The following is a 21,449-nucleotide window of genomic DNA, read 5'->3' on the forward strand; positions in this document are numbered from 1 at the left end:
ACATCAACAAAATGATTATGACATCATAAAATGATTATGACATCAACAAAATGATTATGACATCATCCAATGATTATGACATCAAATGATTATGACATCATCAAATGATTATGACATCAACAAAATGATTATGACATCATCAAATGATTATGACATCATCAAATGATTATGACATCAATAAAATGATTATGACATCATCCAATGATTTTGACATCAAATGATTATGACATCATCAAATGATTATGACATCAACAAAATGATTATGACATTATCTAATGATTATGACATCATCAAATGATTATGACATCAACAAAATGATTATGACATCATCTAATGATTATGACATCATCAAATGATTATGACATCAACAAAATGATTATGACATCATCCAATGATTATGACATCAAATGATTATGACATCATCAAATGATTATGACATCAACAAAATGATTATGACATCATCCAATGATTATGACATCAAATGATTATGACATCATCAAATCATTATGACATCAACAAAATGATTATGACATCATCAAATGATTATGACTTCAACAAAATGATTATGACATTATCTAATGATTATGACATCATCAAATGATTATGACATCAACAAAATGATTATGACATCATACAATGATTATGACATCAAATGATTATGACATCATGAAATGATTATGACATCAACAAAATGATTATGACATCATCTAATGACTATGACATCATCAAATGATTATGACATCAACAAAATGATTATGACATCAACAAAATGATTATGACATCATAAAATGATTATGACATCAACAAAATGATTATGGCATCATCAAATGATTATGACATCATCCAATGATTATGACATCAAATGATTATGACATCACCAAATGATTATGACATCAACAAAATGATTATGACATCATCCAATGATTATGACATCAAATGATTATGATATCATCAAATCATTATGACATCAACGAAATGATTATGACATCTACAAAATGATTATGACATCATCAAATGATTATGACATCAACAAAATGATTATGACATCATCTAATGATTATGACATCATCAAATGATTATGACATCAACAAAAGGATTATGACATCATCCAATGATTATGAGATCAACAAAATGATTATAACATCATAAAATGATTATGACATCAACAAAAGGATTATGACATCATCCAATGATTATGACATCAACAAAATGATTATGACATCATAAAATGATTATGACATCAACAAAATGATTATGACATTATCCAATGATTATGACATCAAATGATTATGACATCATCAAATGATTATGACATCATCGAAATGATTATGACATCATCAAATGATTATGACATCATCAAATGATTATGACATCAACAAAATGATTACGACATCATCCAATGATTATGACATCAAATGATTATGACATCATCAAATGATTATGACATCAACAAAATGATTATGACATCATCAAATGATTATGACATCATCAAATGATTATGACATCAACAAAATGATTATGACATCATCTAATGATTATGACATCATCAAATGATTATGAGATCAACAAAATGATTATAACATCATAAAATGATTATGACATCAACAAAAGGATTATGACATCATCCAATGATTATGAGATCAACAAAATGATTATAACATCATAAAATGATTATGACATCAACAAAAGGATTATGACATCATCCAATGATTATGACATCAACAAAATGATTATGACATCATAAAATGATTATGACATCAACAAAATGATTATGACATTATCCAATGATTATGACATCAAATGATTATGACATCATCAAATGATTATGACATCATCAAAATGATTATGACATCATCAAATGATTATGACATCATCAAATGATTATGACATCAACAAAATGATTACGACATCATCCAATGATTATGACATCAAATGATTATGACATCATCAAATGATTATGACATCAACAAAATGATTATGACATCATCAAATGATTATGACATCATCAAATGATTATTACATCAACAAAAGGATTATGACATCATCCAATGATTATGAGATCAACAAAATGATTATAACATCATAAAATGATTATGACATCAACAAAAGGATTATGACATCATCCAATGATTATGACATCAACAAAATGATTATGACATCATAAAATGATTATGACATCAACAAAATGATTATGACATTATCCAATGATTATGACATCAAATGATTATGACATCATCAAATGATTATGACATCATCAAAATGATTATGACATCATCAAATGATTATGACATCAACAAAATGATTACGACATCATCCAATGATTATGACATCAAATGATTATGACATCATCAAATGATTATGACATCAACAAAATGATTATGACATCATCAAATGATTATGACATCATCAAATGATTATGACATCAACAAAATGATTATGACATCATCTAATGATTATGACATCATCAAATGATTATGACATCAACAAAATGATTATGACATCAACGAAATGATTATGACATCAACAAAATGGTTATGACATCATCAAATGATTATGACATCAACAAAATGATTATGACATCATCTAATGATTATGACATCATCAAATGATTATGACATCAACAAAAGGATTATGACATCATCCAATGATTATGACATCAACAAAATGATTATGACATCATAAAATGATTATGACATCAACAAAATGATTATGACATCATCCAATGTTTATGACATCAAATGATTATGACATCATCAAATGATTATGACATCAACAAAATGATTATGACATCATCAAATGATTATGACATCATCAAATGATTATGACATCAATAAAATGATTATGACATCATCCAATGATTATGACATCAAATGATTATGACATCATCAAATGATTATGACATCAACAAAATGATTATGACATTATCTAATGATTATGACATCATCAAATGATTATGACATCAACAAAATGATTATGACATCATCTAATGATTATGACATCATCAAATGACTATGACATCAACAAAATGATTATGACATCATCCAATGATTATGACATCAAATGATTATGACATCAACAAAATGATTATGACATCAACAAAATGATTATGACATCATCCAATGATTATGACATCAAATGATTATGACATCATCAAATCATTATGACATCAACAAAATGATTATGACATCATCAAATGATTATGACTTCAACAAAATGATTATGACATTATCTAATGATTATGACATCATCAAATGATTATGACATCAACAAAATGATTATGACATCATACAATGATTATGACATCAAATGATTATGACATCATGAAATGATTATGACATCAACAAAATGATTATGACATCATCTAATGACTATGACATCATCAAATGATTATGACATCAACAAAATGATTATGACATCAACAAAATGATTATGACATCATAAAATGATTATGACATCAACAAAATGATTATGGCATCATCAAATGATTATGACATCATCCAATGATTATGACATCAAATGATTATGACATCACCAAATGATTATGACTATAGTTGAGCGATACCAGCCGATACTTGAAAATATCGGATCGGAATGGATCGGCCGATCTTAAAAAAAAGTATCGGTATCGCCGATTCCGATACCGGGAACCAATGCAAGTCAATGGGGCCAAAATATCGGAATTAAAAAAAACCCTTTCTTTCCTTGTAGGTTAATTCTACATGAAGAAAAACAACTAAGAATAATGTAGAATGTATTGTGGGAGGTGGAGGAGACATTAAAGCCATAGAGGTTTAGCCCAATCAAATGGAATAGCAGGAATTAAACTTTTTTTTTTAAAGATGTTAGGAGTTACAAAGATATTGACTATGTTAGCCTCATTTATATTTTGCCAGACATGTATGTCTTCTTCTTCTACTTCCTTTTTTTACATTCTTCTTCTTCTTCTTCTACTTCCTTTTTTTACATTCTTCTTCTTCTTCTTCTACTTCCTTTTTTTACATTCTTCTTCTTATTCCTTTTTTTACATTCTTCTTCTTCTTCTTCTACTTCCTTTTTTTACATTCTTCTTCTTCTTCTTCTTCTTCTTCTTCTTCTTCTTCTTCTTCTTCCTTTTCTTACATTCTTCATATTCTTCTTATTCAACAATTATTATTCTACATATTCAGCTTCTTCATCTTCTTCCTATTCTTCTTCATCATATTCTTGTTTGTGTCAGGCATTCCTGTAGTTGTTATCTAGAAAAGTTAGAAGTTTACACCTTCCGTTCTGCCTGTCACAAAAGATTTACAACAGGATTTGTCCGCGTTCAGTTTGGCCTGCAGAAGCAGGCCTTTTCCAGGGGCACCACGAGGAGGAACGGACTCACCCCCATACACTGCTTAGTCTTCTTCTGCTTATAAATAAGATAATATCATTTGCTCAGAGTATTAGTCTTATGCTTAATGTTCTTCTGCTTTGTTTTTTTTATGCTTCTTTGTCTTCTCTCTCTTGTTGTTCTGCATCTTGGTGGTTGTCTTCCTGTTCTTTGTCCTCTTGAACCAGCTGACGGTACTGGCACCCGGAGGGGCAGCAGAAGGAACAAGAGCCAATGGCACTACCGAGGACCAGCTGACGGTGCTGGAACCCGGTTACTAAGCAGGAGGTACCTGTGCTACAAAGCACTACCAAGGACCAGCAGACGTTGCCGGAACTCGGATACCGAGATGGAGGCACCTAGGCCAAACGCTCTGACGAGAACCAGCTGACGGTGCTGGAACCCGGAGGGGTAGCATAAGCTGCAAGAGCAAATGGAAATAGCGAGGACCAGCTGACAGTGCTGGCACCCGGAGGGGCAGCAGAAGGAATAAGAGCCAATGGCACAACCGAGGACCAGCTGACGGTGCTGGAACCCGGTTACTAAGCAGGAGGTACCTGTGCTACAAAGCACTACCAAGGACCAGCAGACGTTGCCGGAACTCGGATACCGAGATGGAGGCACCTAGGCCAAAGGCTCTGACGAGAACCAGCTGACGGTGCTGGAACCCGGAGGGGTAGCATAAGCTGCAAGAGCAAATGGAAATAGCGAGGACCAGCTGACAGTGCTGGCACCCGGAGGGGCAGCAGAAGGAATAAGAGCCAATGGCACAACCGAGGACCAGCTGACGGTGCTGGAACCCGGTTACTAAGCAGGAGGTACCTGTGCTACAAAGCACTACCAAGGACCAGCAGACGTTGCTGGAACTCGGATACCGAGATGGAGGCACCTAGGCCAAAGGCTCTGATGAGAACCAGCTGACGGTGCTGGAACCCGGAGGGGTATCAGAAGTTACCCCTGAAAAGCAAAGTTGGCATGCCGCAAGCTGGCCGCAGTTACCGAATCACACAGTCCTACAGGGGGTGCTTGTCCTACTGGCACTATGGAACAAACCTTTCTTACCAGAACCCGCAGTCCACATAGGAAGCACCTAAACTGCTGGCACCCTAGCCTCGGCTAACCCAACCGCAAAACGACATGGCAACTTGGGGTGGCAAACTGACATTGACACTTCCCGGAAACAGCAGGCAGGGCTGGAACCAAGCTGGGCAGGAGGGAGTACCCGTGCCAAAGTCAGTTATGAGCAGCAACTGGCGATGTTGGAGCCCAGGACAAGCACTTAGCAGGCTGAGGCCTGATGTGCTGTCAATTGGGAGGCAGCAGGACAGATTGCCATCAAAACAGCAGGGGAACAGCTGACGTTACTGAACCCCACAAACACAGGAGCTAGTGTTTTACTCTGTGAAGACGGCACTTCCGAGCAACAACTGGCTGTGTTGAAGCCCAGGGACAAGCACGGAGCAGGCTTAGGCTGCATTGAAGAAATTTTAAGATCGGTTGTAGACTACTAATTTGAACCAAGCTCCACTTAGGCCTGTGGATTCACTGATTTTCGTATTTCCCCTGTCCTCCAACCCCGCCAGTTACAGCTCCGAAGTGGCGTCTGCACAATCCACACTTGTTCCTGTGTTACAGGTGTTCAGTCCGGTCAGTTAATCCCCTGATGTGTGTCCGGCAATGTCGCCTGCTCTGTCCACATTCCGATAATGGGAATGTGGACAGAGCAGGCGACATTGCCGGACACACATCAGGGGATTAACTGATCGGACTGAACACCTGTAACACAGGAACAAGTGTGGATTGTGCAGACGCCACTTCGGAGCTGTAACTGGCAGGGTTGGAGGACAGGGGAAATACGAGAGACAGTGGAGCCACAGGCCTAATTGGAGCACGGTTAAAAATCAGTAGTGGTACGACTGTGTAGGCAGCAGGAGACTTTGCCATCCACACAGCAGGGGATCAGCTGACATTACTGAACCCCACTGAGACACGGGAGCAAGTATCTCTTTCCGTGTGGACGGCACTTCCGAACTACAACTGGCTGTGTTGAAGCCCAGGAAATAGGAGGGTGCAGGCAGAGGCCTACTGAATTTTGAATGAGGTGACAGCAGGAGAGACTGCCATCCACACAGCAGGGGATCAGCTGACGTTACTGAACCCCACTGAGACACGGGAGCAAGTGTCTCTTTCCGTGTGGACGGCACTTCCGAACTACAACTGGCTGTGTTGAAGCCCAGGAAATAGGAGGGTGTAGGCAGAGGCCTACTGAATTTTGAATGAGGTGACAGCAGGAGAGACTGCCATCCACACAGCAGGGGATCAGCTGACGTTACTGAACCCCACTGAGACACGGGAGCAAGTGTCTCTTTCCGTGTGGACGGCACTTCCGAACTACAACTGGCTGTGTTGAAGCCCAGGAAATAGGAGGGTGTAGGCAGAGGCCTACTGAATTTTGAATGAGGTGACAGCAGGAGAGACTGCCATCCACACAGCAGGGGATCAGCTGACGTTACTGAACCCCACTGAGACACGGGAGCAAGTATCTCTTTCCGTGTGGACGGCACTTCCGAACTACAACTGGCTGTGTTGAAGCCCAGGAAATAGGAGGGTGTAGGCAGAGGCCTACTGAATTTTGAATGAGGTGACAGCAGGAGAGACTGCCATCCACACAGCAGGGGATCAGCTGACGTTACTGAACCCCACTGAGACACGGGAGCAAGTGTCTCTTTCCGTGTGGACGGCACTTCCGAACTACAACTGGCTGTGTTGAAGCCCAGGAAATAGGAGGGTGTAGGCAGAGGCCTACTGAATTTTGAATGAGGTGACAGCAGGAGAGACTGCCATCCACACAGCAGGGGATCAGCTGACGTTACTGAACCCCACTGAGACACGGGAGCAAGTGTCTCTTTCCGTGTGGACGGCACTTCCGAACTACAACTGGCTGTGTTGAAGCCCAGGAAATAGGAGGGTGTAGGCAGAGGCCTACTGTCTTTGTAATGCGGAGACAGCAGGAGAGACTGCCATCTCCACAGCAGGGGAACAGCTGGCAGTGCTGAACCCCACTAACACTTGAACGAATGTGTTTGGCTCTGTGGAGACGACACTTCTGAACACCAACTGACGCTGTTGGAGCCCAGGATTAGGCGAGGAGCAGGCTGGGGCCTACTGGATTTTGGCAGGTGAATGCAGCAGGAGACTTGCCATCTCCACAGCAGGGGAACAGCTGGCAGTGCTGAACCCCACTAACACTTGAACGAACGTGTTTGGCTCTGTGGAGACGACACTTCTGAACACCAACTGACGCTGTTGGAGCCCAGGATTAGGCGAGGAGCAGGCTGGGGCCTACTGGATTTTGGCAGGTGAAGGCAGCAGGAGACTTGCCATCTCCACAGCAGGGGAACAGCTGGCAGTGCTGAACCCCACTAACACTTGAACGAACGTGTTTGGTTCTGTGGAGACGACACTTCTGAACACCAACTGACGCTGTTGGAGCCCAGGATTAGGCGAGGAGCAGGCTGGGGCCTACTGGATTTTGGCAGGTGAATGCAGCAGGAGACTTGCCATCTCCACAGCAGGGGAACAGCTGGCAGTGCTGAACCCCACTAACACTTGAACGAACGTGTTTGGTTCTGTGGAGACGACACTTCTGAACACCAACTGACGCTGTTGGAGCCCAGGATTAGGCGAGGAGCAGGCTGGGGCCTACTGGATTTTGGCAGGTGAAGGCAGCAGGAGACTTGCCATCTCCACAGCAGGGGAACAGCTGGCAGTGCTGAACCCCACTAACACTTGAACGAACGTGTTTGGTTCTGTGGAGACGACACTTCTGAACACCAACTGACGCTGTTGGAGCCCAGGATTAGGCGAGGAGCAGGCTGGGGCCTACTGGATTTTGGCAGGTGAATGCAGCAGGAGACTTGCCATCTCCACAGCAGGGGAACAGCTGGCAGTGCTGAACCCCACTAACACTTGAACGAACGTGTTTGGCTCTGTGGAGACGACACTTCTGAACACCAACTGACGCTGTTGGAGCCCAGGATTAGGCGAGGAGCAGGCTGGGGCCTACTGGATTTTGGCAGGTGAAGGCAGCAGGAGACTTGCCATCTCCACAGCAGGGGAACAGCTGGCAGTGCTGAACCCCACTAACACTTGAACGAACGTGTTTGGTTCTGTGGAGACGACACTTCTGAACACCAACTGACGCTGTTGGAGCCCAGGATTAGGCGAGGAGCAGGCTGGGGCCTACTGGATTTTGGCAGGTGAATGCAGCAGGAGACTTGCCATCTCCACAGCAGGGGAACAGCTGGCAGTGCTGAACCCCACTAACACTTGAACGAACGTGTTTGGTTCTGTGGAGACGACACTTCTGAACACCAACTGACGCTGTTGGAGCCCAGGATTAGGCGAGGAGCAGGCTGGGGCCTACTGGATTTTGGCAGGTGAAGGCAGCAGGAGACTTGCCATCTCCACAGCAGGGGAACAGCTGGCAGTGCTGAACCCCACTAACACTTGAACGAATGTGTTTGGTTCTGTGGAGACGACACTTCTGAACACCAACTGACGCTGTTGGAGCCCAGGATTAGGCGAGGAGCAGGCTGGGGCCTACTGGATTTTGGCAGGTGAAGGCAGCAGGAGACTTGCCATCTCCACAGCAGGGGAACAGCTGGCAGTGCTGAACCCCACTAACACTTGAACGAATGTGTTTGGTTCTGTGGAGACGACACTTCTGAACACCAACTGACGCTGTTGGAGCCCAGGATTAGGCGAGGAGCAGGCTGGGGCCTACTGGATTTTGGCAGGTGAATGCAGCAGGAGACTTGCCATCTCCACAGCAGGGGAACAGCTGGCAGTGCTGAACCCCACTAACACTTGAACGAACGTGTTTGGCTCTGTGGAGACGACACTTCTGAACACCAACTGACGCTGTTGGAGCCCAGGATTAGGCGAGGAGCAGGCTGGGGCCTACTGGATTTTGGCAGGTGAATGCAGCAGGAGACTTGCCATCTCCACAGCAGGGGAACAGCTGGCAGTGCTGAACCCCACTAACACTTGAACGAACGTGTTTGGCTCTGTGGAGACGACACTTCTGAACACCAACTGACGCTGTTGGTGCCCAGGATTACGCATGCCGCATGCAGAGGCCAATGGGCAGCGGTTTTTATGGAGGTTGTGGACTACTACTGATTCTAACCATGCTCCTCTTAGGCCTCTGGCTCCACTGTCTCTACTATTTACCCTGGCCTCCAACCCCGCCAGCTACATCTCTGAAGTGGCGTCAGCACAATCTACACTTGTTCCTGTGTTACTGGTGCTCAGTCCCATCAGTTGATCCCCTGATGTTTGTCCGGCAAGTTCGCCAGCTCTGTCCTCATTCCCACTACTGGTTATGGGAATGTGGACAGAGCAGGAGACCTTGCCGGACACACATCAGGGGATAAACTGATGGGACTGAGCCACAGGAACACAGGAACAAGTGTAGATTGTGCTGACGCCACTTCAGAGATGTAGATGGCGGGGTTGGAGGTCAGGGGAAATAGTAGAGACAGTGGAGCCAGAGACCTAAGTTGGGCACGGTTAAAAATCAGTAGTGGTTTGAATGTTGATGGAGCTGGTGACTCTGCCGTCCACACAGCAGGGGATCAGCTGGCATTACTGAACCCCAGTAACACAGGAGCTAGTGTGTTTCTCTGTGCAGACGACACATCTGAGCGACAACTGGCTGTGTTGAAGCACAGGGATTATAGTTCAGGTGGTAGAAAAATGAACACACCAGCAGACCTGGATACAGTTGCCAACCACTAATTTAGTCTGTAAGAGGAATGGCAAAGTCTTTGGAGATCCAGGCCTTGTTCATTTTCAGAAAAGTCAGCCGGTCAACATTATCGGAAGATAGTCGCGTGCGACGGTCTGTTAGTACACCACCTGCGGCACTAAAGACACGTTCCGATAATACACTGGCAGCAGGGCAAGCCAGCACCTCCAATGCATACTGGCTAAGCTCTGGCCATGTATCCAGCTTAGAGACCCAAAACTTGAAGGGGGAAGAGCCATCTGGGAGTACAGCGACAGGGCAAGACATGTAGTCTGACACCATCTGACGGAAGCGTTGCCTCCTGCTGACTCGAGGCGTCGCTGATGGTGTAGACAATTGTGGTGGACACACAAAACTTTGCCACATTTGGGCCATAGTGGTCTTGCCTTGTGCTGCGGCACTGCCTCTGCTCCCTCTTTGTGCAGAGTTTCCTCCACTGCCTCGACGCACAGAGCTGCTTTGTAAAGCACTTGCAACAATGCTGTCGGGTGGAATGGAAAACATTATGGACTGCACCAGTGACTCTTCGTACTCCCGCATTTTACGCTCCCGGTTCAACGTTGGTATGAGCCTTTGTACGCTGTCCCGGTAGCGAGGATCTAGGAGGGTGTACACCCAATAATCAGCCGAGACGAGAATGTGGGCGATGCGGCGGTCGTTTCTCAGGCACTGCAGCATGAAATCAACCATGTGCTGCAGACTCCCAACTGCCAAAGAACCGCTGTCCCCTGTTTGAGGCGTGACCTCGACCTGCTCTGCATCACCCCACCCTCGCTGTACATACTGAGTAGAGGTTTGTGTACCTCCCTCCTCTGGAGAGATGTCTTCCTCCTCCATCGACTCCTCCTCATCCTCCTCACAAAGTGTCCCCTGCCTAGGCCTTTGTGAGGAAACACGTAGCGCAGACTGTCCAGAAGCAGATGGCATTTGGGACTCCTCATCCTCCACCTCTTCTGAAACCTCATCCCTTAGTGCTTGCAGTGTTTGTTGAAGCAGGCAGATAAGGGGGACAGTCATGCTGACTAGTGCATCATCTGCACTCGCCATCCGCGTGGATTCATCGAAGGCACGCAAAACGAGGCAGATGTCCTTCATAGAGGCCCACTCAATGGTGCTGAAGTGTGAACGGCGCACAGTGCGACTTGTTTGCGCCTGATGCAGCTGGTACTCCATGACTGCTGCCTGCTGCTCACACAACCGCTCCAACATATGTAACGTTGAATTCCACCGGGTGGGTAGGTCACATATGATGCGATGTTCTGGAAGGCCAAATCGTCGCTGCAGAGCAGCGAGGCGCGATCTTGCCGTGCTGGAACGTCGCAAGTGAGCGCACTCTATGCGGACCTTGTGCAACAGTGCATCAAGATCCGGATAGTCCCTCAGAAAGCTCTGCACGACCAAGTTAAGAACATGTGCCAGACATGGGATGTGTGTGAGGTTGCCTAGGCCAAGAGCTGCCACCAGATTTCGGCCATTGTCACACACTACCAAGCCCGGCTGGAGATTCGCTGGCCCAAACCACACATCGCTCTCCAGCTTGATAGCATTCCAGAGCTCCTGCGCTGTGTGGCTTCGATTCCCCAAAGAAATTAATTTGAGTACAGCCTGTTGACGTTTGGCCACGGCTGTGCTCATATCGGTCGTAACAGGCTCCTGCTCTGCTGTTTCTGAGGAACTTGAGTAGGAGGAGGAGTCTATGTGTACAGACTGGAGTCCTGCAATCCGTGGCGTTGGAAGAACACGTACAGCGCCACTCTCCAGATCCGTACCCGGCTCCACAACATTGACCCAGTGGGCAGTGAGGGAAAGGTATCGTCCCTGTCCATGGTTACTGGTCCACGCATCGGTGGTCAGGTGGACCTTGCTACTAACGGCGTTTAGTAGCGCATGTTTTATTTTGCCCTCAACATGTTTCTGCAGGGCAGGGACGGCTCGCCTGCTGAAATAAAAGCGGCTGGGAACGTTGTATTGGGGGACTGCCAATGCCATTAAGTCCCGGAAGGTGTCAGTGTCCACCAGCCTGAATGACAGCATTTCAACTGCCAGAAGTTTGGCAATGCCAGCATTCAGAGACTGTGCTCGGGGATGGTTTGCCGAGTAAGGGCGCCTTTTATCCCATGCCTGTGCTACCGATGGCTGTGATGGATGGGAACGTGCTGTTATGGGTGGAATCTGACAGGGTCTCCGGACAACAGTGGCAGAGGTTCTTCCTTGGCGATCCTGTGAGGAAGCCGAACCAGCAGTGTGTGAGCTGGAGGAAGAGGGCCCAACACGAACTGAAGAGGTGGTAGGTGGTGCTGTACGTTGGCCTACGTCTTCAGGGTGTCTCTGCAACTCCAACTCGTGCTTGGTGCGCACATGTTTCCACATATTTGTGGTATTGAGGTTGCTGACATTTCTCCCTCTTTTGACTCTCTGATGACACAGCTTGCATTTGACAAAGCAAATGTCATCTGCAACTGTGTCAAAAAAGGACCACGCACTGCAACTCTTGTGAGCGCCCGGTTTGCCTTTGGAAGGAGGAATGCTCCTAACGGGTGCCGAAGTGGAGGGTACAGGCAACCAAGTCTTCCCCCTCCCTCTGCCTCCTGTTTTGGCCGGTAGGGGAATCTCTTCCTCCGAGCTGCTCCCACCACCTTCCTGTTGCTCACGCCATGATGGGTCAAGGACCTCATCATCTTCCCTCCCCTCTTCAAACAGCTGCTTCTCCGGGGTTGTCTCGCCAGCACCGTACGCACCAGAAAGTGGCAACTGAGTCTCGTCATCATCTGATGCGTACTGAGGTGTGCTGACCATAGGCACTGGCCCACTCGCCTCTTCAGATTCAGAGGGACAAAGAAGTTGCGCATCACTGCATACTCCCTCTTCTTCACATTCAGGAATGCTGCTTGGCTGGCCCCCTCTTTCCAAGCCAACAGATTCCGAGAACAGAAGTAGAGATTGTGATGGCTCCTGTCCATGTCTCTCTGACTGCCTGGGCACTTTGGCAGGTGGTGAAGAGACAGATGGTTGCTCTTCGGTGCTCTGACCCTGAGAGGATGCGGAAGTAATTGAAGTCGATGCGTTAGCTGCCATCCATCCGACAATGGCTTCAATTTGTTCCTCCCGCAGCAGTGGGGTACGTTGAGGTCCTACAAAGCTGCGCATAAAGGACTGTTGCCTGCTAAAACTGGGGGATGCTGATCCACTGGTGCCCGCAGCAGGCCCAGAATCCCCACGTCCTCTACCTGTAGAATCCCCACGTCCTCTCCCTGCAGAATCCCCACGTCCTCTCCCTGCTGAAACTCCACGCCCACGCCCACGCCCCCGCGCCTTACTCCCTGCCTTCTTCATCTTGCAAGACTGCTTAAGATAGGCAAAAAAGGACAAAGGGGGGCCTTAGTGTGCTTATTCCTGAACAGCTGGTTACAGGTACAAGAAACACTAATTTTATGAAGTGTGTGTGTGTGGACTAGACTTTAATAGGAGCTGATGTGGCCTACACAAGTTCAAAATGTAGTGTTTGGTGAACTTTTTATGTGGTTTCTTTGTTTGAAACAAACTCAAAGTATGAGAACAAAGAATTGAAACTGATAGTATCACCAACTTTTTGGAGCTATTACAATGCAGGCAGGTAACCTACAATGCAAAAGATGAGGCTCCAAAAAAATTGGGTAATACTAATCTGGCTGCGCCGGCAGGGCACAAGCCAGAAAAAAAGGCTCCTCTATCTACTCCTATATAGTGTTTGCAACCAACCAATGTTGATGGATACGGATGGATGCACACTAATAGGAGAAGAAAAAATGAGCTGCACTCAGAGACAAATATGTGTGAGGCAGTGACGCACGTTGAGCGTCCTACAACCAGACGTAGCTGCAGGACACTCTACTCAGCGTGAGCTGCACTCACACACAGTCAGAGACCTCTCAGACAGCCGTCAACAGTGCAGCTAAGTGGGCACTGGCACTGACAGGCTGCAGAAAGGCTCCGCTGTGTACTCCTATATAGTGTTTGCAACCACCGTAGATGGAGACGGATGGATGCACACTAATAGAAGAAAAAATGAGCTGCACTCAAATAAAAATATGTGTGAGGCAGTGACGCACGCTGAGCGTCCTACAGCCAGACGTAGCTGCAGGACACACTACTCAGCGTGAGCTGCACTCACACACAGTCAGAGACCTCTCAGACAGCCGTGAACAGTGCAGCAAAGTGGACACTAGCACTGAAAGGCTGCAGAAAGGCTCCGCTGTCTACTACTAGTGTTTGCAACCAACGTATATGGATACGGATGGAAGCACACTAGATTGAAATTATTTAAAAAATGCAGCTCAAAAAATAAAAGATGTATGAGGCAGCAGTGATCACACTGGGTGGCCTACAGCCTGACGTGGCTGCAGGACCCACTCCACAGCGTGAGCTGCACTCACACAGCCCTTGCAGACAGCTGTGAAAACAGCGCTGCTAGGGAAAAGCAAGCTACAGTGGTGGTTTATGTAGCCTGGATAAAGCACAATATTGTTTTTAGAATCGCTATTTCTAACTGTCCCTCACAGTCTTCTACAGCAGCCTGTCCCTAACTGAATTCACAGCAGAGTGACCAGAAATGGCGGCTGCGGTGGCTTTTATAGTGCATCATGACATCATTTCGGCAGCCAATCACAGCCATGCCAATAGTTAACATGCCTACATGCCTAACAGGATGTGCCCACACTTCGGAGGATTCCCATTGGCTTAATCAAAGCAAGCAGGCTCATAGCATGATGGGAACTTCCTATTCCGATTCCGATCCCGGAATCCGATATGAAAAAAGTATCGGAATTAAGTATCGGAATTCCGATACCGCTGATATCGGCCGATACCCGATACTTGCGGTATCGGAATGCTCAACACTAATTATGACATCAACAAAATGATTATGACATCATCCAATGATTATGACATCAAATGATTATGATATCATCAAATCATTATGACATCAACGAAATGATTATGACATCTACAAAATGATTATGACATCATCAAATGATTATGACATCACCAAAATGATTATGACATCATCTAATGATTATGACATCATCAAATGATTATGACATCAACAAAAGGATTATGACATCATCCAATGATTATGACATCAACAAAATGATTATAACATCATAAAATGATTATGACATCAACAAAATGATTATGACATCATCCAATGATTATGACATCAAATGATTATGACATCATCAAATGATTATGACATCAACAAAATGATTATGACATCATTAAATGATTATGACATCAACAAAATGATTATGACATCATCCAATGATTATGACATCAAATGATTATGACATCATCAAATTATTATGACATCAACAAAATGATTATGACATCATCCAATGATTATGACATCAAATGATTATGACATCATCAAATGATTATGACATCAACAAAATGATTATGACATCATCCAATGATTATGACATCAAATGATTATGACATCATCAAATCATTATGACATCAACAAAATGATTATGACATCATCAAATGATTATGACTTCAACAAAATGATTATGACATTATCTAATGATTATGACATCATCAAATGATTATGACATCAACAAAATGATTATGACATCATACAATGATTATGACATCAAATGATTATGACATCATGAAATGATTATGACATCAACAAAATGATTATGACATCATCTAATGACTATGACATCATCAAATGATTATGACATCAACAAAATGATTATGACATCATCCAATGATTATTACATCAAATGATTATGACATCAACAAAATGATTATGACCTCATACAATGATTATGACATCAAATGATTATGACATCATGAAATGATTATGACATCAACAAAATGATTATGACATCATCTAATGACTATGACATCATCAAATGATTATGACATCAACAAAATGATTATGACATCAACAAAATGATTATGACATCATAAAATGATTATGACATCAACAAAATGATTATGGCATCATCAAATGATTATGACATCATCCAATGATTATGACATCAAATGATTATGACATCACCAAATGATTATGACATCAACAAAATGATTATGACATCATCCAATGATTATGACATCAAATGATTATGATATCATCAAATCATTATGACATCAACGAAATGATTATGACATCTACAAAATGATTATGACATCATCAAATCATTATGACATCAACAAAATGATTATGACATCATCTAATGATTATGACATCATCAAATGATTATGACATCAACAAAAGGATTATGACATCATCCAATGATTATGACATCAACAAAATGATTATAACATCATAAAATGATTATGACATCAACAAAATGATTATGACATCATCCAATGATTATGACATCAAATGATTATGACATCATCAAATGATTATGACATCAACAAAATGATTATGACATCATCAAATGATTATGACATCATCAAATGATTATGACATCAATAAAATGATTATGACATCATCCAATGATTATGACATCAAATGATTATGACATCATCAAATGATTACGACATCAACAAAACTATTATGACATCATCTAATGATTATGACATCATCAAATGATTATGACATCAACAAAATGATTATGACATCATCTAATGATTATGACATCATCAAATGATTATGACATCAACAAAATGATTATGACATCATCCAATGATTATTACATCATATGATTATGACATCATCAAATGATTATGACATCAACAAAATTATTATGACATCATCTAATGATTATGACATCATCAAATGATTATGACATCAACAAAATGATTATGACATTATCCAATGATTATGACATCAAATGATTATGACATTATCAAATGATTATGACATCAACAAAATGATTATGACATCATCCAATGATTATGACATCAAGTGATTATGACATCATCAAATCATTATGACATCAACAAAATGATTATGACATCATCAAATGATTATGACTTCAACAAAATGATTAAGACATTATCTAATGATTATGACATCATCAAATGATTATGACATCAACAAAATGATTATGACATCATACAATGATTATGACATCAAATGATTATGACATCATGAAATGATTATGACATCAACAAAATGATTATGACATCATCTAATGACTATGACATCATCAAATGATTATGACATCAACAAAATGATTATGACATCAACAAAATGATTATGACATCATAAAATGATTATGACATCAACAAAATGATTATGGCATCATCAAATGATTATGACATCATCCAATGATTATGACATCAAATGATTATGACATCACCAAATGATTATGACATCAACAAAATGATTATGACATCATCCAATGATTATGACATCAAATGATTATGATATCATCAAATCATTATGACATCAACGAAATGATTATGACATCTACAAAATGATTATGACATCATCAAATGATTATGACATCAATAAAATGATTATGACATCATCTAATGATTATGACATCATCAAATGATTATGACATCAACAAAATGATTATGACATCATCTAATGATTATGACATCATCAAATGATTATGACATCAACAAAAGGATTATGACATCATCCAATGATTATGACATCAACAAAATGATTATGACATCATAAAATGATTATGACATCAACAAAATGATTATGACATCATCCAATGATTATGACATCAAATGATTATGACATCATCAAATGATTATGACATCAACAAAATGATTATGACATCATCAAATTATTATGACATCATCAAATGATTATGACATCAACAAAATGATTATGACATCATCCAATGATTATGACATCAAATGATTATGACATCATCAAATGATTATGACATCAACAAAATGATTATGACATCATCTAATGATTATGACATCATCAAATGATTATGACATCAACAAAATGATTATGACATCATCTAATGATTATTACATCAAATGATTATGACATCATCAAATGATTATGACATCAACAAAATGATTATGACATCATCTAATGATTATGACATCATCAAATGATTATGACATCAACAAAATGATTATAACATCATCCAATGATTATGACATCAAATGATTATGACATCATCAAATGATTATGACATGAACAAAATGATTATGACATCATCCAATGATTATGACATCAAATGATTATGACATCATCAAATCAATATGACATCAACAAAATGATTATGACATCAACAAAATGATTATGACATCATCAAATGATTATGACTTCAACAAAATTATTATGACATAATCTAATGATTATGACATCATCAAATGATTATGACATCAACAAAATGATTATGACATCATCCAATGATTATGACATCAAATGATTATGACATAAACATAATGATTATGTCATCATCCAATGATTGTGACATCATCTAATGATTATGACATCATCAAATGATTATGACATCAACAAAATGATTATGACATCATCCAATGATTATGACATCAAATGATTATGATATCATCAAATCATTATGACATCAACGAAATTATTATGACATCAACAAAATGATTATGACATCATCAAATGATTATGACATCAACAAAATGATTATGACATCATCTAATGATTATGACATCATCAAATTATTATGACATCAACAAAAGGATTATGACATCATCCAATGATTATGACATCAACAAAATGATTATGACATCATAAAATGATTATGACATCAACAAAATGATTATGACATCATCCAATGATTATGACATCAAATGATTATGACATCATCAAATGATTATGACATCAACAAAATGATTATGACATCATCCAATGATTATGACATCAAATGATTATGATATCATCAAATCATTATGACATCAACGAAATGATTATGACATCAACAAAATGATTATGACATCATCAAATGGTTATGACATCAACAATATGATTAGGACATCATCTAATGATTATGACATCATCAAATGATTATGACATCAACAAAAGGATTATGACATCATCCAATGATTATGACATCAACAAAATGATTATGACATCATACAATGATTATGACATCAAATGATTATGACATCATGAAATGATTATGACATCAACAAAATGATTATGACATCATCTAATGACTATGACATCATCAAATGATTATGACATCAACAAAATGATTATGACATCATCCAATGATTATTACATCAAATGATTATGACATCAACAAAATGATTATGACCTCATACAATGATTATGACATCAAATGATTATGACATCATGAAATGATTATGACATCAACAAAATGATTATGACATCATCTAATGACTATGACATCATCAAATGATTATGACATCAACAAAATGATTATGACATCAACAAAATGATTATGACATCATAAAATGATTATGACATCAACAAAATGATTATGGCATCATCAAATGATTATGACATCATCCAATGATTATGACATCAAATGATTATGACATCACCAAATGATTATGACATCAACAAAATGATTATGACATCATCCAATGATTATGACATCAAATGATTATGATATCATCAAATCATTATGACATCAACGAAATGATTATGACATCTACAAAATGATTATGACATCATCAAATCATTATGACATCAACAAAATGATTATGACATCATCTAATGATTATGACATCATCAAATGATTATGACATCAACAAAAGGATTATGACATCATCCAATGATTATGACATCAACAAAATGATTATAACATCATAAAATGATTATGACATCAACAAAATGATTATGACATCATCCAATGATTATGACATCAAATGATTATGACATCATCAAATGATTATGACATCAACAAAATGATTATGACATCATCAAATGATTATGACATCATCAAATGATTATGACATCAATAAAATGATTATGACATCATCCAATGATTATGACATCAAATGATTATGACATCATCAAATGATTACGACATCAACAAAACTATTATGACATCATCTAATGATTATGACATCATCAAATGATTATGACATCAACAAAATGATTATGACATCATCTAATGATTATGACATCATCAAATGATTATGACATCAACAAAATGATTATGACATCATCCAATGATTATTACATCATATGATTATGACATCATCAAATGATTATGACATCAACAAAATTATTATGACATCATCTAATGATTATGACATCATCAAATGATTATGACATCAACAAAATGATTATGACATTATCCAATGATTATGACATCAAATGATTATGACATTATCAAATGATTATGACATCAACAAAATGATTATGACATCATCCAATGATTATGACATCAAGTGATTATGACATCATCAAATCATTATGACATCAACAAAATGATTATGACATCATCAAATGATTATGACTTCAACAAAATGATTAAGACATTATCTAATGATTATGACATCATCAAATGATTATGACATCAACAAAATGATTATGACATCATACAATGATTATGACATCAAATGATTATGACATCATGAAATGATTATGACATCAACAAAATGATTATGACATCATCTAATGACTATGACATCATCAAATGATTATGACATCAACAAAATGATTATGACATCAACAAAATGATTATGACATCATAAAATGATTATGACATCAACAAAATGATTATGGCATCATCAAATGATTATGACATCATCCAATGATTATGACATCAAATGATTATGACATCACCAAATGATTATGACATCAACAAAATGATTATGACATCATCCAATGATTATGACATCAAATGATTATGATATCATCAAATCATTATGACATCAACGAAATGATTATGACATCTACAAAATGATTATGACATCATCAAATGATTATGACATCAATAAAATGATTATGACATCATCTAATGATTATGACATCATCAAATGATTATGACATCAACAAAATGATTATGACATCATCTAATGATTATGACATCATCAAATGATTATGACATCAACAAAAGGATTATGACATCATCCAATGATTATGACATCAACAAAATGATTATGACATCATAAAATGATTATGACATCAACAAAATGATTATGACATCATCCAATGATTATGACATCAAATGATTATGACATCATCAAATGATTATGACATCAACAAAATGATTATGACATCATCAAATTATTATGACATCATCAAATGATTATGACATCAACAAAATGATTATGACATCATCCAATGATTATGACATCAAATGATTATGACATCATCAAATGATTATGACATCAACAAAATGATTATGACATCAT

Source organism: Dendrobates tinctorius, unplaced genomic scaffold (assembly GCF_039654945.1).
Source record: "Dendrobates tinctorius isolate UK_male_01 unplaced genomic scaffold, ASM3965494v1 ptg000019l, whole genome shotgun sequence".
NCBI classification, from domain to species: domain Eukaryota; kingdom Metazoa; phylum Chordata; class Amphibia; order Anura; family Dendrobatidae; genus Dendrobates; species Dendrobates tinctorius.